We start from the raw sequence: 27,126 nt of genomic DNA, 5'->3' as shown, positions 1-27,126 counted from the left end.
CCCTGTTTGTATGTTCTTTATTTTATAGTAAGAAGATTTTTATAGTTTTCTTTCTGCTGTGCTAGATTTATTCCTAGACTTGGTATTTTTCAATGCTTTTGCAAGTGATTTATTATTATAATTATTATCTACTTGCTATTGTATAGAAACACAATTCCTTTGCTCCTTCCTGTCCCCCCATAGTTGGCTGAATCTATAACTGTGGAACCTGTAGATACAGATTGCCAAGTATATTCTTATTTATTTAGAACTTAAAATATAATGTGAGAAATGCAGTCTCCATTCTATGGAGCTTAAGAGAAAACCAAAACCAAACCAAGACCCCCAATGGCTTTAGTGTAAGCTGGGTGAGTTTGGTAAGAAGCTGAGGTAGGCCTGTACCTTTCTCTCCAAGGCTTGTTCCATGAGGAAAAAAATTCACAGAGATTAGACTTCGAAATATTTACTTAACCCCTGTTTTTAACGTGTGTGTCAGAGTGCACGTATGTCAGAGGCCAGAGGAGAACTTTGTGAGTTCTCTCCTTCCACTCTCATGTGCAGGTGGTCAGGCTTGCATCACCGTGAGGCAAGCATCTTCGAGTGCTGAGCCCTCTTGGCAGCCCCAAGTTTTTCTTCAACCTAGAATTCTTACTTTCCTGCTACCTTACTCCTCCACACACAATGACTTTTCAACAGGCAGCATTTGAACTGCTAATCAGAGGACCTGAAACTCACCCAATCCCCTGTGCCTCACATGCTGGGCTACCTGCCAGTGCTCTGCTCTCGGACACTTCTTGGCAGGGACTTTAGTATTCACTATCTGGGTCACCGCAGATTACTCTCTTCCATGAAACACCCTCCCTCCTCGAATGCTCTATCAGTGACTTTCAGGTGGCTCATGTCATCTGTGGTCACAGTTGGCGTTGTCTAGATTTATTCCCACCCAGGAGTTCCTCATGGAAGAGTTAGTATACATTTTTTTTTCAGTCCTCATTTATACTTAGAAAGGCAACCTAACACGGCTATTTCTGTTTTCTTATTCTTTCTTCAAGGAAACAGAAATGTAGGAAAGCATTAATAAGACTGAATGTCACCATCTTTAATAAGATAACAGATCCAGGTACTGAACACCAGTAGCTGTTAATATCAAGGAATGGGCCGTAAACAGACATCTTGCGCCCAGTGGTAGAAAAACATGTCTGCGTTGTCTATGGACTTTCTTGTTGAAAGAATAAACTTGATGTTGATAAAATATACAGGCGTAGTGCATAGTTCATAGGAACTACAAAGGGAAGTGCATCACTTGGGCACAGTCAGCAAATGGAAAATATGTTAAACTTGGGGGAAAAAACCCATGAACTTTAAATTGGGGGAAACAAAAGAGGGAAGGGATAAAAGACAGAAGGAGGAAGAGGAGGAAGAAGTGAGAAAATCTATAGAGGGAAATAGGAAAATAGATTTTAAATGAAACCTTAGCAGACATCCTGAATGTTTCAATTCTGACTCCATTTAAAACTCATGCACAGTCAGTGGTGGAAATTTTCACATAACAGGATATTTAGTAATAAAATTTTACCCTGATATTATTATTTCTTCATGTGAAAATGACATTGAGACTGCTCTTATAATTAAAAATATTTTTTATCTTATGTGTATGAGTCTTTTGCCTGCATGTACGTATGTGCACCATATGCATACTTGGTGCCCATGAAAGCCAGAAGAGGGGACTGGTATGCTGGGAATGGAGTTACAAAAAGTTGTGAGCCACCAAGAGGGTACTGAAACGGAAGTGGAGTCCTTTGTAACAGCAGTAAGTGCTAACTTCTGATACATCTTTGCAGCCTAGGTTTAGGGACATGGGGGGGATACTGATAAAATTAGGTTGGTAATAAGATAATACTTTTAGGGCTGGGTGGTGGTGTCACATGCCTTTAATCCCAGCACTTGGGAGCCAGAGACAGGCAGATCTCTGTGAGTTTGAAGCTAGCCTGGTTAACTAAGTGAGTTCCAGGACAAACTCCAAAGCTACACAGAGAAACCCTGTCTTGAAAAACAAACAAAAAAATGCTTATTGAATTTGTGTGATACATACATACACATATGGAAATCTATTAGTTTTTTTTATCTATGTATGTATTCTTTACATGCTCAAAATTAAATATTTGTTCTCTAGATACAACCAACCACATGCTAAGGAGATAGGCAGCTATTGCTGGGGACCTTAAACCAGAGTGTGAAAATGCAGTTTACTCTACTGTCATGCCTGTCTTCTTCTCTTCTGTTAACGGGACCCTCATCTATCAGATCAGCCAAGCCACTCTGCCATCTTTCTTCTCTTAGGCTTTTCTCCTCCATCACCAACCAGAACTCATGAACTTCACATCCTGTCGACTCTTCCCATCATCTCTCTGGTCAATTGAATCATCATTATTGCTCTTGTCACTGTGGTGATTTAGCAACTGATCATCACCCGAGCTCCTGAAGAAGCATCTGACCATTTCATTTCTATTCCTTTTCTTCAACATTCTCTCATCTTGATTTTCTTCTGAGGGATCCTCTGTATTCAGTGAAGCTTCCTCTGTGTATCATATGTATGGCATCCCACATGAGTGTTTTACTGCCTGCCTTACCAGACTTGCCTCTTATTGTTCCTAGCAAGGAAGAAGATGGGAGCTGAAAGGAAGACAGAGCAGTATTCTCTCTGCCTAGGATTCCTACCTTCTCCTGCAAGGTACAGTTCCCCGAGGTTCTCATCCTAAAAGGGCGGATTAGGTAGGTGACTGTATGTGTTATTTATGTACGTTGTGCTGATCTCTGTATTTTGGTATAGGGGTTTATTTCCTTGCTTAGTTTGCAAATCCAATCCTCAATGCCGGAGACCACCTGCAGAACAGGTGGCCCGTTTATGAAGTTATCTGTGTTGTAACACAGTATCAACTGTTTCTTTTGTGAGTCTGTTCAGATCCTCACTGAATAGCTGCTACGATCCAGCACTATTTTAGAAACTGGAGCTAGAAGACCCAATAATACATCTCCATAAGAAACGGGATGTAGTTTACATCAGTGGCTCCCAAAGGCCAGCATGCTGAATGCTTGGTCCCCAGTTCATAGTAAATGGTCGGTGATGGGACCCTTAAGAGGCGGCACCTAATAGGAAGAAGGGAGGGCTTTAAGGGACATATTCTTGCAGAGGATATTGTGACCTTCACCCCTCCTACTTCTCTTTCTTTCTTGAGACAAGCCACTAACTCTGCCATTCCCCCTTACTGTGATACACTGCCACACCCCAGGCTCCACAGCAAGACATCTGAAATGGAAAGAAACTGAGCCTTTTCTCCAAAGAAGTTGATTGTCTCAGATCTTTTATCAGTATAGGAAGTTTTACATTTTGACTCCTGAACCTGTACCTGAGGAAACAAGAACACTCTAAAATGTCCAAGTGTGTGAGGCAAAAGTAAAGCAGGGAAAGGGAATCGGCGAGGAGATTATGGTTTGCAAACTGTCACACGCATCTGAACAGCACATACAGCTGAAGAAGCAATATTCAAGAAAAGACATGAGTGAGTTGGTGTGATGATTCACATGCCTGTGTGAGAGAAGAAAATTTCAGGCAGAGAGATTTCTGCAGCTGCCAGAGAATCAACTTCCATATGTAGTTGCTGAAGAAGTCTTGCATGCATACTTGCTGAAGAAGTCTTGATATGTACTTGCTGAAGAGATTTGAGGACCAGAAAAGAGGCCAGAATAGCCAGAGAGGAGAGAACAGCACAGGGGCAATTGCAAATAAAATAAAGTGACCAAGCCCTGACAAGACCACTTGGGCCGCAGAGAAAGCAGACTTGGGTTTTGCTTTTAATCTGTTTCCAATCCATTGAGGTACTTTGAACAAGTATCCAATCCCACTGGTAACTTGAACCTAACAGATTTGCCCTGGGATGCTACATGGGGAACAGGTAATAGAGGAAGAAACCAGAAGCCATTCAGTTAAGGGAGTCTGTTAACAGCTCACAGTGGAGATGTCAATAGCCCAAGGGTAGGGTGATGGTAGTCATGGTAGGAAGTGGCTGGATTCTGAAATATACCTAAGGCAAGGTAGACATAGTCCTAAAGGACTAATGAAGATGTGAGATAAAAGAAGGGAAGGACGGGATGATCTGTCAGCAGGCCAGCACACAGTAAATGACCAATATGTGTTGACTGGAGCAAGTAAATAGCGTGTTCTGATATATTCTTCACTAAATTGAAATATCTTTGTAGTCTGTGGTCATATGCATTATATGACTTTATACCCCTTCACCATACACATTAGGAACCCACCAAATATCTCTTCCATAATGGCATACTCATGTTAGCCAGAAAAGAAGGGGAAGAGAGCTGCTTTAGGAGTAAAGGGGCTGCCAGCTGCTTTGAGTCCCTGCTTCTGACACTGATCAGCTTCTTCATCCGTGTCTTTAAGATATATCTCCAGTTCCTAAACCGACTCAGCTTATGGCAGACACACATTCCAGCCACGAAGCTCATGGTACTCACTCACAATCTGGAAGTATATTTCAGACACATTTGGAGAGTTGATGTATACAATAAGAGCAAATTAAGTTCAGTGGGAAACTGGGACCACAGCAGATGCTCTGCTTTTTGTAGGTTGCCAAGAGTTCAACCAAGAGGAAAAAAGAGCACGGCCATTGTCTTCTGAGAAACAAAGATGAATCTTGCCCAAAGTGAAGAATAGGCAGAGCTCTGATTCTTAAAGTCTCATTGAAACGCCCCTGTGTGTGGTGAGTACAGATGAAGGGCTGAGTGGGAATGGCAGGATTCTAACCTGACCTACTAAGGCTTGTCTGGGACACCAGCTGCTGGGATTGACTGGAGTCCAAAGAGTTGGACTGAGAGAAAAGGAAATCCCAGGGGCCAGGACTGGCCTTTTAAATTTTTTTTTTATTTCTGCATCTTAGAACAGCAGAACTCACAATTGGCATGTTCTGCAGTTTCCTTGTGTGCTGCTTCTTGTTCTTCAGCTCTGTGGCAAGTGCAGCATCCTTCAGGCTTTCTGCTAACTGACTGTGGTTACCTCAGAATCAGCTCTTACAACGTGGTATCTCCCCTTTCAAATTTTAGGCATCAAAAATTCCCTTCTACACACACCAAATATGTCAGGGCAAGGTATAAATACTATTTTTAAAATTACTGGCATGACTTTAAAAAAAAGGAAAAATACTTTATGCATATACCTGCCACATACAACCACATCACAATCAACATAATAGCTAAGGAATCACCTCCCAAATCTACGTATATGACACAAGATTGAACACACAAGCTCTTATAATTTTACAGGAAGTTTGAGACTATTTTCAATGGATTTAGTCTAGGGAAAGGGAAACACAACTAATGTGGTTCAATTTATCCAAGATGACTTAGTAATTTAGAATGTAGTAGAGTACTTGGCTATTCATTCATTTCTATTAAGATTAATTTAATATCAAGGAAAATGATCTTGGTACATGTGAACCTCAATTTCAAAGCATGGCTAATAAATCCTGGTGCTAATACATGAATGAGTTTTGAGTCAGTTTCATGTTGAACTTCATTCATAGAGCTCCCAGTTTTGTTTATTTTGCTTGATTCTTTATTTTGACACATTAAAGATGCAAAGGCCTAGAGATTTGTTGATCAACTTTATATTAAAAATAGTTTATGTATATGAAACTAAGAAATTTGAGCTAGCGTCTAGGGATGAAAATATGACAGATATTTTGTAAGAGTGGGATAGTGATGAACAAGATGTTGAATTTCAAAAAGGCAAGAAAAAATTTGAACATGAAAGAATTGTGGGGAGAAGATCAATAGAAATAGGGAGAAGTGAGAGGGGCAAGAAACACTCAAGGGTCTGTGGAAGTCGTGAACACTGGTACTGATGAATTCTGAAGTACAAAGAGAATGAGAAGAGGAGGTGAGGCAAAAAACAAGCTTCCTAGAAAAATGAAATTCCAAACAGGGTGGTCAATAGACCATTTAGGTAGATAAAAATAAAATGAGAATTAAGAGAGGAATTCTGTAATAAAACATAAAATAATCAAATTTTATAAATATTAACTTAACACATTTAAGATGTAGACTGGCAAAGTGTAGTGAAAGGAAGTGTAAGCTATCCAGCTTTACTATCTTTTAAAGGCTAAATAAATAGCTTTTTTGTTTTTTTAATTAGCACATATTATTGCATATGAGTTTCAAGCATGTGATGTACTTTGACCATATACTTTTAAAAGCTAACAATAGTAAATTGGAGTTATGATCAGAACTCATAAAATAAAAAGTATTCAAGAAACAATTGTAATGTGAAGATGAATGTAAAATGGAGGTCATGTGGGGGTGCTGATCCTGGTTTCCTTGAAAAGATCAATTGAAGTTAGTAAAAGTAATCAATCCCGGGTAATTTCCTGATGCAGAGAAGGAAATGAGCAGATCTAATGAACTCTCAATACATTCTGAATCTCAGCTTATTTTATTATATTAATATCGTAGTTCATTTATTTTCTCAGGACTGATGAATAATTCCATGGTTGTGTAATACAAAAACACAAGCTAAAACTGAATGCAGGATCATGGAAAAGCTACCACTATTTTTTTCCATGACTTTTTTTTTGCAAATAAAGATTATTTCAACATTTAATGATTTTTAAATATTGGAGAAATCAGCAATTATAGCAAGGGTGCAGACTGCAGAGTGGATATATAGAAACCAATTGCTTTCCTGAACATCAACAAATATGTGGATTTGGAATTTAAAAAATATAAAAATAATAACAAATTTAGGTGGGTAAGGAGATGGGGGTATCTAGGAGGAGTTGGGGAAAGGGAAGGAACATGATAAAAATATATTATATGAAAATTTTTAATAAAAAGGAAAAAAGGTTAAAGAAATATTTACATTTGAAACTTGCACATGGGGTTCTTAGGTACAAATATATCATGGTTGGTAGAAGATCTGTATGCAAAATCCCACAAAACTCTGATAAAATAAAAAATTAAATAAACGAATAAAAGCTATTCCAAGTTCATGGAGAGGAATGCTCACTGTTATCTATATGTATTGTGAAATATTATTTTAAGATGTGTTATGTTTGTTTATACTATGGAACATTTATTTTAATGATACAAAGATGTGTTGCATTCTTTTACGTTGCATTTGTTTAACTCTATGAAGCTGTATTACTTTGCCTGTCTAAAAAACCTGATTGGTCTAATAAAGAACTGAATGACCATTAGCAAGGCAGGAGAAAGGATAGATGGGGCTGGCAGGCAGAGAGAATAAATAGGAAGAGAAATCTGGGAAGGAGAAGGAGCAAGGACAAGGAGAGGAGGATGCTAGGGGCCAGCCACCTAGCCAGCCATGGAGTAAGAGTGCAAGTAAGATAAACAGAAATAAGAAAAAAAAAAAGCCCAGAGGCAAAAGGTAGACAATTTAAGTTAAGAAAAGATGGCTAGAAAATGAATGGAAATGCATGAACTATGAACCAAAGGCTGAGGGGCCCCCAGCTGGATCAGGCCCTCTAAATAGGTGTGACAGTTGATTGGCTTGATCAGTTTGGGAGGCAACTAGGCAGTGTGACCAAGTCCTGAGCTCATTGCATGAGTTGGCTGTTTGAAACCTGGAGCTTATGCAGGGACACTTGGCTCAGGCTAGGAGGAAGGGACTAAACCTGCCTGGACTGAGTCTACCAGGTTGATCGCAGTACTTGGGGGAGGCTTTGCCCTGGAGGAGGTGGGAATGGGGGGTGGGCTGGGGGCAAGGGGAGGGCTTGGGAGGGGGAGAACAAGGGAACCTGTGGCTGATATGTAGAACTGAATGGTATTGTAAAATAAAATAAATAAAATTTAAAAAAAAGAAAAGCTGGCTAGAAATAAGCCAAGCTAAGGTCAGGCATTCTTAAGTAAGAATAAGACTCTGTGTACTTATTTGGGAGCTGGTTGGTGGGCCCCTCAAAGAGCCAAAGAATAAAAACAATAACACACATAGCAGCTTTTCCTAAGCTTTATCTATGGATTCAATGCAAACTCAATAAAGTCATAGAAAACTGCTATGTGGACAGTAAAACAGATGCTTCTGAACTTCATAAAGAAAAGAAAAAATTCCACAGCAGTCAAAGCTGTACTGAATGAGAACAAGTACATAGGATTGATATGCTTGTGATTTTTTTTATAGAAGTATAGTAAGTCAATAATATTGGTGAAATAATGGACAAATAAATACATCAATGTGATAGAATGCAGATAATCCTAGTCTTAAGGATTTTTTTTTGTTTATTAGTTTGGTTTTGCCTTAATGAAACACCATGTCCAAAAGCAACTTGGGGAGGAAAGGGTTATTTTTGCATTGGAGCATTGTCAGTCTTAATTTGTACAGGTATTCCATGATGGCCATAACTTCTAACAAATGTGTGATTACAAAATCAGCCTTTTTAGAACTCAAAGCCATTGCCCATTGAAGTCCTGAATATGTATCTATGGTGTGGTGTACATATTTTAATTTTCCAAATTCTTCAAAACACATCCATCTATCAAATTTCATTTCTTTGAGTACTCTTCGGGTTACTTCCTGCAGATAGTAGAGTTTGGTTGTATAAAGGACAAGTAGGACATTTCCATGTAGTTTCCTTGGCTTGTTGCCAAGTGATGGAAAAAATCCTTATTCAAACCTTTGCTATCAACATGGTGTTTCTTTTTTTTTTATGAATTTCTGAGGCCTCCAGCACATTTTCTACCAATAGCTGATCAGTTTCATCATTACTTTGTGCAAGAGGGCCAGGCAGACCTGTAAGGCATCTGGTGTGTGTTACATATAAAGGATGGTTTCCTATTCCTTATTATTTCTTCTAATTGTATAATTAACAAAGTTAATTTTGACCTATAAGAAATAAATTAAGCAGTTTCAATGTGTAAAACAACTCTTTCTGCATACTGAGAGTCAGTAACTATGTTAAGAGGTTTTGTAAAATCTATCAATACCATGAGAATAGTATATAATTCTGACTCTTGGACAGAATCATAAGGGCTTTGAACCACTCTGCTTAAATTTCCTCATTTATAACCTGCCTTTCCTGATTTGTTTGCATCAGTATAAAATGTAGGGGCTCCAGAAATTGGTGTTCCTCGTATAATATGAGGAAGAATCCAGTCAGTTCAATTTGTAAATTAAATTCTCTTGCTTTGGGGATATTTGTTTTTAATCCCTCCCAAAAAATTACTACAAGCTCTTTGCCAATGTTCATTTTCTGCCCATAATGATTCAATTTCAGCATTAATTAAAGGTACTACAATTTCTGCTTGGTCTATTTGTGCTAATTGATGAAATCTCAATTTTCCTTTTAGAATCAACCCAGAGACCTTTTCCACATAAGTTTTTAATTTTTCATTCTGTTTATTTGGTAGAAATATCCATTCCAATATAATATCTTCCCTCTGCATTAATATTCTTTAGGAAAATGCATAGAGGGCAAAATAACCAGAAAGCAAGCTTTGGATCAAAATGATCCACGTGTGCATACTGTAATTTCTTTTCAACCAAAGCCAATTCTCTCTCAGCTTCAGCTGACAGTTCTCTTGGACTATTTAAGTCCTTGTCTTCTTTTAATGTTTGGAACAAATTACTCAATTCTGAATTTGTTATTCCAGTAGTGGGCCATAGATGGGCAATGTCTCCTAGCAATTTCTGAAAATCATTAAGAGTCCACAATTGATCTCTCCTAATATGTACCTTTTGGGAGACCAATTTTATATCTTAAGTAATTAATAGAATCTCCTCTTTGTATTTTTTTCAGAAGCAATTTGTAATCTCCAACAAGGCTAATTTTTCTTTTTGTCTTCATTCTTTCTAAAGTATCTATATTTGAATCAGCTAATTGTCCATATAATGGTAATTATAGATTGAAGAAAGTGCTTATGTATCATTTCCAATGGCTGTCATACAAAATATTGGTACAGTGTGGGGCTATTTAGTATTTCCTGTGAGAGAACCTTCCTTTGATATCTCCTAACAGGCTGAGAATTATTATAAATAGGTGCCATGAATGCAAATATTTCTCTATCTTTTTCTTGTGAAGGTATAGTGAAGAAACAATCTCTTAAATCAACAACTATAAGAAGCCATCCTTTAGGTAACAGAGAAGGCAAAAAATTTGCATGCTGTAGAGAGCCCATTGGCTGAGTCACCTTATTAGCAACTCTTATATCTGTTATCATTCTCTATTTTCCAGATTTCTTTTTAATAACAAATACAGGAGAATCCCAAGGGCCGGTTGATTCTTCAATATGCTGAGCATTTAGCTGCTCCTGTATATGATGTTCTTAGGCCTGTAATTTCTTTGGTGTTAAGGGCAGTTGCTCAACTCATACAGATTTTTCTGTTAACCATTTTAAAGGTAGGACTGTTGGGGCCTTTGAAAGTTCAGCAGCTGTTGTGCCCTATTCTTGTACAACCCAAATAGTCAGTGATTGTCCTTTATAATACCTTCTAATATTTTTCCCAGAAACATATGTTAATTTATGGTTTGTTTCTGAGATTGGAGAAATGTTAATCTGAGTATTCTATTGCTGTAACAAATCATGTACCCATAAATTCATTGCTATGTTAGCCAAACATGACTTTAATTTTCCTCTCTGTCCTTCTGGCCCTATACATTCAACCCATCTCACACTATGTTTTACATGAGATAATGTTCCAATCCCTAAAAGCTGACCATTTACCTCCTGAAGATGCCAATTTGAATTGCAAGAGTCTGTTTAAATTATTGTTACATCCACACCTATGTCTACAAGACCTTCAATGACAACATCATTTATTTATATTTTTAATTTTGGTCTTTGTTCATTTATAGAAGTTTGCCAAAATATTTGTTTTTTATTTTCTCATGAATTTTTGTCCTCTCTTCTCTAGATGTTCTATCATTCAAAACAGCATGTTTTGTTTTGTTGTTGCTGCCATTTTTTTTCAATAGGCATTAGGTTCCTTAATTGCTCTGGTGATATTTTATTTGTGTTGAAATGTAGTTTTATTTGTATGTTAATAAATAAAGTTTGCCTGGAGATCAGAGGTCATAGTGAGCCAGGAACAATAGTCAGGTATTGGTGGCCCACGCTGTTAATCCAATTACATGGCAGGCAGAGAGAGTCTCTGTGTGGTCAAGGACACAGCCAATCATGGTGACCTGAGCCTTTAATCTCAGTACCAACTATAGAGACCTGGAGGTCTGTATAGACAGGAAGTGATGAGGAAGTCATGTGGTTGGGTTTAGAGCCAATGAAAAGGCAGAATAGAAAGGCAATAAAAACACAAATCAGGCAGGAAGAAAGTCTCTCTTCTGGGGAAGTGATGGTGGTGAGGTGGTAAGATAAGGTAGTTGTGACTCTCTGATCTCATTGGCTATTTACCTCTGTATTTGGCTCTGTGTTTCTTATTTACTAAGACTGTTTAGAATTTTGCCTACAAGTTTCCTCTGTAATGACAGGAAACAACTGAATTGAATTTGACATGGCGGCCTGTGAAAGGCCCCTCAAGGCATTTCCTGATGACAAAGGGTTACTTTGACTGTCCCTTGTTGATCTACATTCATTAGTCCAATGTCTGCCTTTGCCATACCTTCTGCATACTACAGAAGGGAGGAGTGTTCTATTTGGGTTATTCTCAGAAAAAAAATGTTTTTAGGAATGCCCTGTTTACAATCCCTTTTTAGGTGACCTTGTTTACCACATTTGAAACACTTGACATCTTGATTTTCCTTCAAATCTCTGGAAATCACGTATCCAAGTATCGTCATAATTATGAAATTCAGTGTTGACTATATCTCGGATCCATTCCTCTGTGGGTACTGATGTTGGCTTTAATAGCCTAATTACTCTTTTGCATTGTGCATTAGCATTTAGAAAAAAGTTAGAGATTCAATTATTATTTATCTAGCTTCTGAATTTGGTATCATTCTATTTACTGATGAGGTCAATCATTGTAATAAATCATTGAAGGTTTTCTTTTGGGTCCTGTATAACTTTAGTAAATGACTCAGTTTGCTTTCCCACTTCTTCAATTTTGTGCTAAGCATTCATAGCTGCTGCATGACATAGAACCATGGTATGGTCATCATATAGAGATTAGCATAATCTCCTCCAAGAAGTTGGTCTTGGGAGATTTCTATACCTCTAGCCCTACTTAATTGTTCCATGGTCTTAGCCTTATCTTTCTACCAGGTCCTCCATTGTAATTGAGGACCAGGCTCCAAGACTGTTGTAACTAAGTCTTGAGGGATAATTCTATTACAAGTTGACCATGAGTTTAACATCTGTTTCACAAAAGGTGAATGGATGCCATATGAGACTATCACTTCCTGGAATCTCCTTAAATTTAACATTTCCAAAGGAGCCCATTCAGCTCTTACACAGCCTTGGGGATATCTATCATTTGGCAATTCCTGTAAGGGTACAGGAGAAATTGAAGTTGGTTGTTTGAAAACCTTAATCTAGTCCTCTCTAACCTTATAATGTAGTACTGAGATTGGTTCTCTTTTAAATTCCTCTGTCTAGGTCTGAATATCTCTATGATCTGTTTTAATAAGTTTTTCTAAAACTTGTATCATGGCACTCATATTAACCAACTTTTTTAATGATGAAACAAAAATGATAAAACTGATACTGTTTATAATTGACATAACATAAACCCCATCTCAATTAATTATCCTCTCATTTAATTGTTCCATTTTCAAACCATCCAGCATATTATCGTACAGAGACCTGACTCCCTCCATTGTAATAATGTTTCCCATTTTTTTAATGTGGGAAAAAAACTCTCTCTTTTAACTAATTCCTCCCTTTAAGAATTCCCAATTGTCTCACCAAATCTGCCAACAATGATGATTCAGATGATGGTGAAGTATGAGGCTGACTGCTGCTGCATAGAACAGTAGAAGCCCAAGCAGGTGTCAAGGCAGCTACCTAGTATGGCAGAGAAAGCACACAACCCACCAGGAAAGGGAACCCACTGTCTGAAAAACAGACACAGGGGATCATGTGCAGTACATGCAACAGGAACTGCCTAAAAGCAGAGCTGCCTGGTAGTGAGGGCCTAACCCCATCAGCAGCAGCCTATTGAGCCCGCATGCCTGTGGAGTTTGTGGCAGAGAGGTTGCAACAGGAAAAAAAAAATCCCAAACTTGCTCAGTGGCTTAGTGAAAAAAAGAGAGGAAAACCTAGGCAGAGAGGTTGTGACACCCCCCCCCACACACACACACAGCCCCACTCTCCGCTCCATGCAGCGCTATGTGCCGGTGGCTGCAAAGCCACAGGCAAGTGGCTTTTTCATGAATTTGTCCCCCAAAGTTGAACAGCAGATATAGTGTGAATTCTAATTGGGTCTTAATAATAAAAAACCTGGAGTCAGAAATCAGGGTAAATGCTGAATGATCAGAGAAGTAAAGGAACAACCACTGTCACCTCTTACCTCCATGACTCCTCAACTCCTCAGACCAAAAAGGGGGGCCAGCTCCTGTCTCCACCCACCTTATATTCCTCTCCCGCTTAGCCATATCACTTCCTATCTGTCTGTACAGACCTCCAGACCTCTATGGGTTAACTAGTGGCTAGCTCCACCCTCTGATCTTTAGGTAAGCTTTATTTGTTAGAGCACAAACAAAATATCACCACACTAAAACTATAATACCAACCTGGCACTACTGTTGTGGGGTAACCAACCACTCTCTGATTAGATGTGAGGCCAATTCAAGAGGAAGGAATTTATGTCTGTCCTATAACTTTAGTTAAAAAACAAATAAACAAAACAAAAATAAAAACATGTTTGGAGAAGTCCAGGGTCCCATGAGTGAACTTAGTCCTTTTGTTTGGTTAAACTGACATGGAGCCAAACTGGTTTGTGTTTGTAAACATAGACAGATTTTGCTCTCAGACTTAATCAGGGAAGCTTCTTATTGCACTGAACACTGATGAATTCAGAGACTTATAGCTGTTCAAGATGCTGAGGATATGTGACATTTGAGTGATCTAACCTAAATAGGACATTTATACCAACCCCCTCCAAGGTTCAGGGAACATCTTGAAAGAGGGGCAAAAAGAATGCAAGACCCAGAAGATATGGTGAAGCCCTGTGAAATGCTATCTTTAGAGCATGACGTGACTATGGTCTCACAGAACCTGTGGTTGCCTGCACTGAGCCTCCATAAAACTGGACCTATCTACAGTTAATCACTGACTGGGCACTCATGGGGCCCTTCTAAACTATTGGCTGATCTCCCGAGGGAAGTACAAGTCATTGTCTTCAGTTGTGGTCATCACTGGTGAGCCTACCTGGCTCCAGTAGATAGTCATGGTAACACAGACAGCCCTGGTTGAACTCAGTCACAAAACAAAAAGATATAAATGTCAGAAAGGGATTTGTAGGAAGGAACAGTAGTTGACCAGGGTGGAAGGGCAGTAAGAGCAGTTTCTGTGACTAAAGGCTGAGAGCTGCACTAACCTATAGGAATAATCATAAACATTTAGAAGGCAGTTTAAATATATGTTAATTGACCAAAACATAGTAAATGACCACGTAGGGCATGTGTCCTATTGCTTTTGATCAGGTTTACAGTGCCAGGAATGTATTCCCTCCCATAAGCAGGCCTCAGATGTGACAAGAAAGGAATTCATTCCCCTGAGAACAGATGGGGCATTATCACACCTGCGGACATATTTTGGCTGGAAGGTGAGTATAGTAGCATGCAGGATGCACAGCTGGGTTAGGTTGTTGAAGAGTTTCCTCTCCAAACTGCTAGCATGGCGCCTCTCATCACTATGAATGCTAGTGAGAGGCGGGGAGCTTCTAACTCTAGTTTCTTTCTTTATGCTTGTGCTAGCTGTTTTTCCACGTGATTGCTGAGTGTTTGTTCTCTAAAGTGATATCAACTCAAATCTGCTGCTCTTAGTTGGTGGTTGAGATGCAGGGATCTTAGGCTCTGTACACTAGATCTTTGTCTGAGTTTGATTTTTATGATGTTTGCTTGGAGTGCTGGTTAGTCTTTTGTCAAGGTGACACAAACACAGACGTATTTTGCATTATTTGGCATCAGCTGGGGAATTGCCTCCATCAGATTGATTATGGAAATGTCTTCTGGGGATACGTTTTTTGGTTAACACTGTTCCTCCTTTCAAAAATAGGCAAGTAAAGCGATGGGTTTCCCTTCCAGCACTGTTTTACCTGAAGGACATGAATTATTATCACTTACATTGTTTTTAACTTGTGTGTTTGTGTGTATATGATGTGTGTATGTGTGTTAATGCAGGCACACACACATCACAGTGTGTGGAGGTCGGAGGACAGCTTCAGGCTCTGGACTTGTGTTTGAGGTTGAGTCTCTTGATGTTTTATGCATCTTTTGCTGGGCTAGCTGACCCACAGGCTTCTGTGACTCTCCTTTCTCCCATAGGAGCACAGGGGTTACAGAAACTTTACACTGCTCTAATAGCTTTTGGTGCATTCTGAGGGTTCAAATTTAGTTCCCCATCCTTGCCTGGTAAAGTGTTTACCCACAGAACTGTCTCCCTAGCCCTTAAAGCCCATATATTTTACTAAGTTGTGTCTTTATTGGAAATCCATTTATTTCAAAATAGCTTCAAATTTTCTCTTTTGATTTCTTTGGCTGTTTATAATATGTTTGTGCACAGATCTCTTCAAACTTATTTCTGAAGGTCTTGTTTAGTGTTCATATTTATGTGTTACACAATCATTTGAAAAGTTTGAGGGCATTATTTATTCAGATTTTTTCTTTCTGCATCTTTTTCTGAGGTCCTTTGTGTTTATATTGGTATCCCACATGGTAAGTTACAGTTGCTTGAAGCTTCATTAATTTTTATTCATTCCTTTCATTCTTTCAATTAGGTCATTTCCTTTTACATATAATGTTATTTCTGTCATATTCAAAGTGATTTTGTTTATTCAAAGAACAGAAATTTAGGGTTTCTGTAATTTGCCACTTTGTTGACATCATTCACTAACTCATTTTTTATTCTAAAATAAATATATTTAATCATGAATGTTTAGTGACATAGTTTAGTACATGAGTAGACTCATTGTTACAAAGGCACATAGGTTGAGAGACTGTGCTCATGAAGTCTTGGTATTTAAGTATTAATCAGTAGAACTAATGGTAATTTCTAACACAATCAATGCAGATAATTGAAATATCTTATCAAAACTAGTGAACTAGAGTCATAATAATATACGCTCAGCACTTAAACAGTTTTATGTGCTTTTCCTTTGCCCACTCCAGAGTGGTTCTTGCTAAAGACATAGGTCTAAGATGTAAGTCCTATAGGATGAGCTAAGTTTCAAACCTCTGACCTCTTTTGAGACTTGGCCTCTTTTTCCTATTGTTATGACCTGGAACAAGACAGTTGTGAACACACACAAATACATACCACACACCACATACATAATTCACACACATTACACACATGCACATACATACACACATACCACACACACATACACCACAAACACATACACCCCCCCCCCCCCCCACACACACACACACACGCGCGCGTGCGCGCGTAAAGTATGAACAGTAGTTACTGAAATTCTGAAGCAAGAAAATAGAAAAGGAGCTCTAATCTGATTTTGAGCTCTAACATCAAGCCTGTTACTTACAGCTGTCAACTCAGTTTGAATTTTTCCAAGAAAGGAATTAATTACCTAGAGACAGAGAAACCAAATACTAGACACCTTTCTTTACTTTCTCACGCTGTCCCCAGCCTCCTGTTCCAACTCATTCAGAGATTATATTTGACATTGTGTTCTATTCAGTATTCTGTCTTAGGTACTGAGACAGGGGACTGAGTTTACCACACATCAATTTTACCTTTCCTTTGACGGAATTTGGCGTAAGCCCAACTGTTATGAGCAATAAAATTCACAGATTTTAGGGAAAGCCCGTGCCTGGACTCATGTTAGAACATGCAGCCACACCTTACATACGGCTGTCTGTTCTAAGCATATACAAGACATGGCATACAGTGTTGACCTCAATTATAATCATGAGTCATAGGCTCTCAGCTTTTTTTGTTTGTTTGTTTCATTAATGTCTACTTCTCACAATTTCTCTGTGACCTGACGTTTCTCATCTTTCTTTTTATAAAAATTACTTTCAGGAAGATGAGAACTAGCTGTCCACACAAGAATTGAAGGAAAAAGTTGTAAGAATCATTCGCTCAATACATTTCAAATTTCAACAGGAAGAATGCTTTAAGGTAAAGATGAAATTTCCCAGTCAACTTGATGTGCAAGTCTGGCAGGCCAGACAAATGTATCCACCTATAACCCTAGCTAGCACTCAGACACTTTCCTGCTTATATGAGGCCCCCTGTAACTGATAGCTCAGAAAGAGCCCCCCCTCCCACATGCTCCTCTTAAACACCAACATATGACTTGACATCTGTCTATTCATCAAGAGAAAGATTACATTCATCCCTACTTCATTGTAGAATGTACATACACGCATATCATATTTTTTTGATGAGTACCGTTTAATCCTTGCCTTTATTGGATATTATTTCAGTTCTAACAAGATCATTCCCAAAAGAACAGGTTATCTTCTGAAGTAATTAGCTCCCTGTGATACAATCACCTCCCCTTCAGTCATTTCTCCGAATTCTTTGAGTTAACTCTTATTTGGCTTCATCTCTTTCTAATATCTGGTTTAGATCCTAGATCTTATTTAGACCATATTTCTTTTCTATCTGAAAGCCATGATAAACCAGTACTGGTTTCTAGTCACTGAAATGAGCAGTGTTAGTATAATTTGTATCTTCAATACTATCCTGTACTTATTTTTTCTCCTTTTAACCTATAATATAGCTCAAAATCTTTACAGCATTTACTTTTCTTTATTCTGAAATATTTTTTTCTGCGAAATTTTTATTTTCAGATAAAGGTCATCTGGTTTGGAATCTTGACCATTACTTGGATACAAATACATTAAAAAAAAACTTTTATTGATTCTTTGTGGATTTCACATAGTGCAGTCCAGTCTCACTCATCTCCCTGTCTCCTCTCAGCCACCCTCTGCCCTTGTAACCTTCACCCCCAATCAAAACCAAATTTAAAAGAAAAACAAAACAAAACAAAGAAAATACACAAAACAAGACAAACAAAATAAGAAGACTCTCATCGTGGAGGCTGTAGTGTGGCCTGTTGAGTCACACAGGTTACCCTTTAGACCGTTCGTCTTTGCTTCCAAGTGTTCATCGCCACAGTCATTGGTCTGGCTCCAGGCCTCTGGTGTCTGCCACATCACTAATCATGGGCTCTCCCTGGGGCTCCCCTTAGATATCCCGTTGTCCTGTGTCATGGAGATCCTGCTGTTTTGGATCTGTAGGTCCGTCCTTTTCACCTGCTCCAACAGTTCATAGATTGGGCAGATTTTAGGTGGGCCCGCCCCTTGCTGCAGGCTGCACTGGATGAGCTTGCTCAGGCAGTGCTGGAGAGCTCACCTGGGTAGTGAAGAACAGGGAGAGCTGGCGGGCTGACCAACCCAGCTACCACCCAGGCCCAGGCCCAGAACCAGGACTGTAAGCTGGCCCACCACAAATACCTTTTTTACATTGTTGCTGATTTTATCCCCCTTTTCTTCCAGTTTAGAGAATGGTGCCTCACACCTAACACTAACAGCTGTTCTTTGACGTAATACATTCACTTTTGTAGGTTTAATCAACCCCTTCATTCTTTTTTTTTTTTTTTTTTGGTTTTTTCGAGACAGGGTTTTTCTGTGTCGCTTTGCACCTTTCCTGGAACTCACTCTGTAGCCCAGGCTGGCCTCGAACTCACAGAGATCCGCTTGGCTCTGTCTCCTGAGTGCTGGGATTAAAGGTGTGCGCCACCACCGCCCGCTAATCCCTTCATTCTTGTATGCCTCATTTTCCCTAGATTCCTTGATTCTTGTGTCCATGCCTTTGTGTGTGTGTGTGTGTGTGTGTGTGTGTGTGTGTGTGTGTGTGTGTGTGTGTGTACTTATATGTTTACTTTAAGGGCTTATCCAGCAATTCTGTGATTCCAAGGTGTATTTTTATCCTGATTTCCTGTCTAGTGGGTCACTGTCTCTTCCTTCCTTCCTGCTTTCGTTCCCTCCCTTGCTCCCTCCCTCCCTCCATTCCTCCCTCCTTTCCTTGTTTTCCTCCTTTCTTTTTGTTTTTCATGTGCACAGTATGAATGGTAAAAAGCCATAAATGTATGATTTTCTTTTAAAGAGTCCTAGGTTTTTTTGACAGGCACTTATTTTCTTTCGGATCAATTAGATTCTTTCAAGACTAATAGGTTCTGTTAGAGAAAGTTTAGAGTAACTGTCCTGGGTGGGGGGCTTGGCATTTCTGAGCATTTTCCTGGAGCCCTCTACTTTAAATGAACTTTTTTTTTTTTAATGCATTCAGGCTACTTAGAAGTTGAATATTTGTCTGTTCTTTGAAAGTTCCTTGATTGTCCAGATTTCATTTCCAGCTTGTTGTTCTGTCCTTTCTTCAATGTATATAAACATTCATATATTTTTCTCATGGAACCACACCTTCTGAATGTATAGGTTATTATTTAGTCAAAGTTTTAAAAGACTCCTTCTGAAGCTTTCTGGAACACTTCCTCTGAGCTATTCACTCTCTCTCTACAGATATTTGTAAATTCCAGGTCTTAGACTCATTGAGTCCTGTTCTCTGTTTTCCTTGCCTCAGAGGCTCATATCTTCTATTTTTGCCATTCTCTTCAAATCACTTTTTGACTTTGAATATCTCTATCTATAAACATGGTATTTCATTTCATTTTCTAAGATGCATTTAATGTTTTTTTTAACTTCTTTCCCAGATATTTAATTATCTTTTGTTGTATCCTTGATATATTGTAGTACTTTGAATTTGTGTTTTTGCATTTAACATGTTAGTTAATATATTAATTATTTGAGAATTTCACATAATGTATTTTTATCATGCTCACCCTCCACCCCTTCTCCTAATTTCTCCCAGACCTGCTCCTTAGCTTTCCACATGTTCTCTTTTATTTTTATTTAAAAATTTTCTTCAATATAGTTCAATAATATTCTTTACACTACCCAGCTCCTTCCAGATTCACTCCAACTCACTGCCTACACAATATCATGTTCTTCCTCTCAAAAAGCTCCACAAAACAGTATATCAATATAAAAAATAAAATAAAATAAAACAAAAATAATGAAAAATGTCAAAAAATACCCCCCAAAAATCCCACCTCCTGAACCAAAAGGCACACACAAAAAAACATGGAGTCCATTTTGCACATCTAGCTACTCCTGGGAATAGGGTCTGACCTAGAGTATGGTTGATACACCCAATGTCAATTGATTGGAGAAGACTGACCTCCCTCTTCTCAGCCTGTATTTATCAAATTGCTCCCTTGTAAGTGGAGGGACTTTGTGTCTACTTTCCTTTTCAATGCTCGGGTTTTGTCTGCTTTGAACTCCTGCAAATCTTGTGTGTGCACACCATCAAAATCTATGTGAGTTCATACATGTATCTTTTTATGCCCATGCTTTCTTTTTAAAACTTGGCATGGTATTTTGAGAATTGTGTCTGGAAGAGGCTGTTTCCCTGGATCACATATCACCTCTGGCTCTCACAGTCTTTCTGCCTTCTCCTCTGCACAAATCCCTGAAACTTGAGAGGAGAGGTTTGACAAAGACCTCACATTTAGGGCCGAGTGCTCCAAAGTCTCTCACTCTCCACTTTATACAGCTGTGGGTCTCTATGTTAATTACCATTCACTGCAAGAAGAATCTTCTCTGAATGATGCACTCTTCTATGGTTATAGCAATATGTCATTAGGAATTATATTATTATATGTTCAAATTAAAATAATAGTATTAGGTTTTCCCTCAGGGCTCATCTTTTTAAAAATGTGTATGAATGTTTTGCATGCCTGTCTGTCTGTGCACCATGTGAATGCAGTGTCCACAGAGGCCAGAAGAGGGTGTTGGATCTCTTGGAAGCAGTGTTACCGAATAGTTATGAGCCACCATGTGGGTGCTAGGAATTGAACCTTGGTCCTCTGGCAGACCAGCGAGCACTTTTAACCTCTGAGACAACTCTCCAGGCCCTCTTAATTTAAAAAACCTGATGAGTCCATTTTTTTTTTTTTATAATTTAAAACTTAAATCTTCAAATTATGAGGGGAGGATAGTTAAGGGAGGGACTATGGAGAGGAACAGTTTAAACTGTGCAACAGTGGCAAAAAGTTGTGGGAGTAACCAATCACCATTTAGTTTGAATTAAGACCCACTCTGTGAGAGGCACCCATGCCCAACACTGCTCAGGTGGCCAAGAACCTGAGACTATATAGGACATGGACTGAAGGGAAACTAAATACTACTGTTATGCTACCAGAACATAGCAATAATGTCTTCAACTAATGTGCTGTACTCATAGATCAGTGCCTGGCTTAGCTGTCATCAGAAAAACTTCTCTTACAGTAGATGGGATCAAATATAGAGACCTACAGCTGGACAACATGCACAGAGTGAGGGACCTTGGAACACTCAGTCCTAAATGGGGTTTCTCCATCAAATACTTTTGCCTATGTCTCAGGGAACTCTGAGGAAGAGGAGGCAGAAAGATCATAAGAGCCAATGGTGAAGGAACACCAAGGGAACAGTTTCTTTCAGACACAACAGGATTAATGAACCTATGAACTCACAGAGACTATGGCAGCACACACAGATCTTATATAGATCTAAATCAAATAGGTTCTCAATGCTGAAAGGAGAAGTGGACACAAGCCCTCATTCCTAACCCAGAAGTTATCTCCAACGCATAACCTTGTCACAAAAGAAAAATTACTTGTTTTCTCCAAGCAAGTCTCACTGAGTATATGCTGTAGAATATCCCTTTACATATATGTTGCTGTGATTGGTTTAATAAAGAAGCTGACTGGCCAATAACTGAACAGAATAAGGTTAGGCAGGAGAGCCAGGCTAGGAGAATTCTGGGAGGAGGAAGGGCAGTGTCTGGAGATGCCAGTCAGATGCCAAGGAAGCAGGACATGTAGAAAATGAGGTAATAAGCCATAAGTCATGTAGCAAAGCAAGATAAGAAAAAATGGGTTAACTTAATATGTAAGAGCTAGTTAGTAACAAGCCTCAGCTATTGGCCGATCATTTACAATTAATATTAAGACCCAGTGGTTATTCAAGAGTGGACCCTGGCAGAGGAAAACTCTGCCTACAAGTATACAAACCACATTTAAGGTAGGCTGTATGTGGCATGTGCAACAGTAGATGACCAACACAAAAACGAGCTTAGTAGTGTTTATGGAGGGTTTTTTGTTTTTGTTTGTGTTTTTCCCCCACATAATGCTGTGTCTGCATCTTTTCATCTCCTTCTGCCTCTCTACCTCAAAATAAGGTATTTTGTTTATGTATTATGGTTTATGGTTGTGTGTCCTTATGGGATTTCTGTATGTGTCTCAGCACCTGTATGTTTCTTGTACTTTTTCTTTGGTTCTTCTCTTTTCTGTTTTTGTCCCATTCTGGTTTGTTTGTTTTTACTTTATTTTTTAAGATACCTATTTGTTTTCTAATAAGAAAGAGAAAGGATTTGGATTTGAGTGGGTGGGGAGGTGGGAAGGATCTGCTAGGAAGTGAGGGAGGGTGTGGGAAGAATTGGGGGAGAGGAAACCATGATCAGAATATATTGCATAAAAGAGTCTAATTTTTAAAAGAAAGTATATAGAAAAGAAATTATAAAATTACAGAAAAGTTGATATAATAATACATATAACTTCGCTCCTTAACCTCCCCTTCTTCCTATATTTTTCTTTGTTTCTTATAAATTGAATTTTGAGTCTTCATTTTTAAATATATTTGTGTAAATGTTTGCATCTGCTAATCCTCAGCTAAGATGCTTGGAGCTTTATTTAGAAGCAGTGCTGGAGCCTGGTCTGCAGAAGGGCATGCAGAGTGTGAGGTCATCCTTTATTCCAAAGCTTTTTGAACATTTCAGCCACAGTTGGCAGCAATGACCTGTCTTGTCCTGTTGATATTATTGGAAAGTCTGAGAAGTGTATAAATTGCCAGGTCAAGGAGTTCCAGCTTTCTGACTAAGACTTGGACTTGTTTAGTATTAGGAAGGTCATTCATTTGAAAACATATTAAAAAGACTATGAATTATCTATGTTTTTATTACAAAGAAACTTCTCAGCAACAGAAGCCTTTAAGATATTTCTATAATTGTTGTAGAACTGTTGCTAAAATCAGGGCCAGCCCTTGATGCTGGTGATCCACACTCACAGTAGGCTTCTGCTCATGGAGCAGCACATCAAATGACTAAGAAAATACAATTCTTCTGTAACAAATAAAATCATGTTAGACATGTCTGAAATGTAGAAAGGCACTACCATATAATTACTAAGAGTGTGTGAGCAGGCTTGCGGAACTAGCAAAAGGTAAGTATTCATTTTAAGATTTAGAATGAGGGTTCTTGTCTCTACAATGAAATACAATAACTTTGAAATAAGAAGTGATGGGCCATTTAGAGAATCAAATGCTTTTCCAAGTGATATTTTTATCAAAAACCTAGTTTTCCCACTTTGAAGTAAACACATGCACAGCTCAAGTTGTCAGTGATATACAAAATTATTATGGTATAAAGAGACAAGAGGGTGTTTTCATGCACATTTCCCATAGCTACTTTTCCTGGCATAACCTACCTGAGAAAAATTCCACCTTTGCCAAGTACTGATCCAACCAAGCAAAGAATTTATAGTATGGAAAAAAAATACCAACACTAGAGATATTTTAGGGAATTCTCTTGGTAATAAATTGGGAACTTGGTAACCACTATGAAACATATTGTTTAGAAAGCAGATTTAGAAAGACCCCAATAGAGCTCCTGTATGACTGCCAGCACATACCTTCAGAAACAGAATGAAGGGATTTTAGAAATATAGATTTTACCTGAAGTTTTTAAGAACTCTACGTCCATATATTTTTCATATAGAAAAAATACAAAACAGCAGCAACAACAACAACAATCCCCCAAAACAAAACAAATAAACAAACAAAAAACCACAACAAAATATTGATTTAAGACTGAGAAAAAAACAACAACAAGAACTGATAAAGAATTTGTGGCTCATTTGAAACAGCACCCTGTAGCCTTTATTTATAACACATGTGTTAGTGAGGTATCATTCTATTAAAGTTATTTATTACTTTATTTACTCACATGAATATTTTGACCTTGTTTCAAATTTATACAGAAGGCAGGACTTCAACACAAATACTAAAAGCCCAAAGAAGTATTTGAAATGAATATAGAGATATTCATTTAGAGATATCACAAGCAGGATTTATAACAGGTTTCTGGGTGGTAGTTTTCTATAGGGAGTAGAAGTCACAGATGACTTTGAGAATTTATGGGAAGGATGGCTCTTCTTTCATAAACAATACATGTCTAAATCTGTACCAGAACAAAGATTGAGGACAATTCTGAGTTCAAAGTTTCTTTGGGGGAATCATATAATAAATTCATATGTTAATTAACTCAAAATCTGTTCAAGAGCATTACAAAATCATAAATGTTATTAACTTAGCCTATTAGTTTTCTAGGGCTTCCATAAGAAAGTAGCATGAGCTTTATTTAAAACAACAGAACTACATTGTCTTACCATTCTTTAGGCTATCTCTTTGTGAGTTCTTGGCCAATGAAATCTATAAATACCTCCCCAAGCATTATTCACTATTACCAATGTTCTTGTTTACCTTCCAGAACTTGACAGGAAGACCCTACTGCTGAAGACATCATTTATTGGACTCAATGAAAGAGGAAAAAATCATTTTTGTACTAACTTGGAAGCTCTATTCCTAGTGGCTAGTTTATATAGTGCTGGAGGTGCTATGAATGCTATGAGAAAAATAATCATCAATCTCACCCAATGTGAGCCATGAAAGCTGAAATAATGACAAACCTAACAAGATATGACCACTAATGCAATAATGACATGAATGTTGTGGATGTAAGCAACCATTATCTGATAATTCTAAGCTCTGTGTATTAGTCAGGGCTCTCTAGAGGAATAAAACTTATAGAATGAATATATCTATCTATACTTCTACCTCAGTCTCTATCTCAAGAGGAATTTTTTAAAGAATGGCTTACAGGCTGTGGTCAAGTTAGTCCAATAATGGCTGTCTAAAAATGGAAGACAGAAGAATTTAGTAGTTGTTCAGTCCACAAGGCTGATGTCTCAGCTGGTCTTCAGTATATGTCTAAATCTTGAAGTAGTAGGCTCTAATGCCAGTGAAGGAATTGACTTGCTATCAAGAACAAGAGCAAGCAGACACAGAGTAAGCTTTCTTCTTCCATGTCCTTTACATAGCCTGCCAGCAGAAGGTATTATTCCAGATTAGGGGTTGATCTTCCTCACTCAAAAGACCTGGATTAGCCAGGCGGTGGTGGCGCATGCCTTTAATCCCAGCACTCAGGAGGCAGAGCCAGGCAGATCTCTGTGAGTTCGAGGCCAGCCTGGACTACCAAGCGAGTTCCAGGAAAGGCACAAAGAGAAGCTACACAGAGAAACCCTGTCTCGAAAAACCAAAAAAAAAAAAAAAAAAAAAAAAAAAAAAAAAAAAAAAAAGACCTGGATTAAAAGTGTGTCTTCCTACCAAAAAGGTACAGATTAGAAGTGGGTCTTCTCACTTCAAATGATTTAATTAATAAAAAAAAATCCTCACAGTGTGCCCAGTCATTTGGGTTTTCATTAGTTTCAGATGTCAAGTTGACAACCAAAAATAACCATCACAGCCTGTTTCATGAGATGGAACCCATTCCTGTCATGAGTCCAAAGATCATGTGGCCAGATAGGCCATAGGCTATAGGGGAGAACCTAAAACTATCATTCTGCTAAATGGACATTAGCATTAAAATGATTTGTAATGACTCATTGCTGTATTCATAGAACAGTGCATTTCTCAGCTCTCATCAGAGAAGCTTCTTCTTTTAGTAGATGGCAATTAACAACACAAAGATGCTCAGCTGTTCAACATGAAGAGAGTGACATGCTGTGGATCACACAACCATAAATGGGTCATTCGTATGACATCCCTCTCACCAAGGCTCAGGAAACTTCAGGGAAGAGAGTGATAGAGCAATTATAAGATCCAGAGGTGTGGGGGGGCAGGAGGGGCAGGGATTGACTTTCAGAAAACAGTTCCCCCCCTCTAGACAAAAGCAGTGCAATTTCAAACTTGAACACATGGTTTGAGACAGCATACACAAGACTCACTCCACCTCCAGCCAGACAAATCCCAGCATGGAGAAGGGAAGGTGAGCACAAAATTCCACCCCTAGCTGAGGAGCTATTCACATTTGATAACTTCTGGAAAAGGGAGGGTCAGTCAGCTTTTTTAATGGTGTGACCTCTGGTAAGTTTACCACACTCCATAGCAGTCCCCACTCCAAATAGCCGAGTAACACAAACTTAACTGTATGGGGGCGAGGAGAGGAGGAAAGTCAATGTTGGGTAAAGAGATGAGGATAGAGAGAGATCTTGGAGGAATTGGGGGGGGGTACATCAATATGATCAAAACACATTCTATGAAAATTACAAATTAATAAAATATTATTTTAAAACATATATTTGAAATTAATTATTGAGAGCTAGTATATCCTTTGAAACTCTGGGTGGAGAACTCTTGTCTTTCTCCTGCTTCTGATAATTCTCTAGCAATAGCTGACATTTTTTCCATTTTAGCAGAACTTCAGTTTGGGCTTCCACTGACACAGCCCTTTGTATGGATGTGGGTCTATATCTCTTTCCTCTTCTATAATGACACCAGTTATATTAGACCATCATAAACCAATATCAATTCATTACAATCTCTATGTCCAAATACATTCTTCTGCTCACGTTTTGGGTGCTCAAATTTCAAAATATTACTAGTGGGAAAGAGCACAAAATATATAAAAACTTTTATTCCTATGAGAATAGTAACCAATTACAACTATGGTTAAGTCATTATCATGTCATGTCTTACAAAGTATTACACACATTAAAATAATTGTTGAGGTCTGGGAGTGTGACTCAGTGGGTAAAGCACTTTCTGTGTG

General features: G+C 38.4%; 1 long non-coding RNA gene across 3 annotated transcripts; it reads left to right on the top strand.

The window, feature by feature from the left end:
• On the top strand, positions 1-25,489 carry LOC121832561 (uncharacterized). 3 transcript variants are annotated; one of them, XR_013042800.1, is made up of 5 exons: positions 1-1,789; positions 2,635-2,710; positions 4,621-4,754; positions 17,161-17,259; positions 24,787-25,489. It is a non-coding gene; the product is annotated as an uncharacterized LOC121832561 (long non-coding RNA). The 3 variants fall into 3 exon arrangements; XR_013042799.1 differs by having other exon boundaries at positions 3-1,789; positions 2,635-2,751; XR_013042801.1 differs by lacking the exon at positions 17,161-17,259 and having other exon boundaries at positions 7-1,789; positions 2,635-2,751.
• The last annotated feature ends 1,637 nt before the right edge of the window (positions 25,490-27,126 follow it).

The sequence above is a fragment of the Peromyscus maniculatus genome, chromosome 10 (assembly GCF_049852395.1).
Source record: "Peromyscus maniculatus bairdii isolate BWxNUB_F1_BW_parent chromosome 10, HU_Pman_BW_mat_3.1, whole genome shotgun sequence".
In the NCBI taxonomy this organism is placed as follows: domain Eukaryota; kingdom Metazoa; phylum Chordata; class Mammalia; order Rodentia; family Cricetidae; genus Peromyscus; species Peromyscus maniculatus.
This window is presented reverse-complemented; position numbering and strand designations above follow the sequence as displayed.